Source organism: Benincasa hispida, unplaced genomic scaffold (genome assembly GCF_009727055.1).
Source record: "Benincasa hispida cultivar B227 unplaced genomic scaffold, ASM972705v1 Contig544, whole genome shotgun sequence".
Lineage (NCBI taxonomy): Eukaryota > Viridiplantae > Streptophyta > Magnoliopsida > Cucurbitales > Cucurbitaceae > Benincasa > Benincasa hispida.
The window spans coordinates 129,149-130,868 of record NW_024064913.1 but is presented as its reverse complement, the minus strand read 5'-3'; the positions used below and the strand labels follow the sequence as shown (position 1 = coordinate 130,868).

General features: G+C 31.2%; 1 pseudogene; it reads left to right on the top strand.

Annotated features, from left to right (window-relative positions):
• The first annotated feature begins 657 nt into the window (after positions 1–657).
• On the top strand, positions 658–1,455 carry LOC120069672 (annotated as a pseudogene).
• Positions 1,456–1,720: the final 265 nt, after the last annotated feature.

Below are 1,720 nucleotides of genomic sequence, written 5' to 3'. Positions count from 1 at the left end.
GGAGGAGATTTTATTTTCTAATTTTACTATTTGTATAAGCCCATTGGACTTTTCTAGGTTTTAATATTATGCTAATTAATTTGTAGAGATATAAACTATTTGTATATTTAAATATTACTGATTTTTAATTTATTTTTCGAAAATGGTGAGAATTTTAAATTTTGGACCTATTTTAAAATATTTTTATTTTATCAATAATATATGTTGTAATGTATTTTTTTTAACTTTGATTTTATGTTTAAATATGTGGTCTAATCTCTCTCTTTAATCTTAAAGTCCCTTAGGAATATGCCTTATGTTTTAAAATATTTTAATTTATATATCTTTATTCTTTAATCCCCTATTTCTCATCTCTCCTCTTTTGATTATAATTAAATGTCACATTTGTGATAGTAATTAATCATTAAAACAATACTAAAAAAAGGTAAGAAATTATTGGATCTTGTGAATAATATAATAATCAGAATATCAATGTGATTACTGTTCACTTAACCCACCAAATAAAATAATAATCCCTGCATGATCATCTCAATCTTTCCAAATTAAATGTGACACCAAAGACAACATTAAATTGGTCCAACCCAACAACCAAATCATACCCCAATCAGATTTGATATTCAAATCTATATAAATTAAAAACAAAATGAGAATGAAAATTTGAACCAAAAAAAAAACAGAAAAAAAATTATGACAAGGAAGAAAGTGAAACTTGCTTACATTTCAAATGACACTGCAAGAAAGGCAACATACAAGAAGAGAAAGAAAGGGCTTATGAAGAAAATTAGTGAATTGAGCATTCTTTGTGGGATTGAGGCTTGTGCAATCATCTTTAGTCCCTATGATTCTCAGCCTGATTTTTGGCCTTCCCCTATTGGAGTCCAACGTGTTCTCTCCCAATTCAAGAAGATGCCTGAGATGGAACAGAGCAAGAAAATGGTAAATAGTTCTGAAACATTTACGAAAGGTTGTTACATTATTATACAACGTAGCTTCTGAAAGAATAGACATCTTTTGAAATAAATAAATCAGGAGACGTTTCTACAGTAGACGATTGCAAAGGAAAACGAGCAATTGAAGAAAATGAGAAAGGACAACCGAAAGAAAGAGATCACACAACTCATGTTTCAGAGCCTCATTGGTACAAAAGGGTTGCAGGACATCAACATGCTTGATTTGAATGACCTTGGTTGGCTCATTGATCGGAATCTTTAAGACATTGCTACACGCATCGATTCTCTTAAAACGCTTTCGATGCAGTCTCAGCCTCAGCCTCAAGCTCCACCTCCGCCTCCATCGCAACCGTCACCGACTCAGCCGCAAACGGAAGCGTGGCTGATGGAGCGTGTGAGGTCTCAGGATCAAATGGGGTTTGTTGGGGATGATATGCTTTTGCCTTTTGAGAATCAAACTTATGACTATAATAATGCAATGTGTTCCAATGTCTTTTTCCCTTAGATTTCACTTCTTCATTTTTAATTTTAATTTCTATATTTTTTTTCCACATCCAAAATGCACTCTATTCTCATCATCATAAATATCAGTTTCCTTCATTTTCACTCTTATTTTTCATTCTTCTCTCTTTTCCTACACCCTAATTATTGATCTTTATAAAAAATTAATATTGATTCCTTTCAAATATTGTATGTATCTCGATGATATTGATAAATATAGTACGTGACATATAAGAAGGGTTATGATGAAAATAATTTAATTTACTATG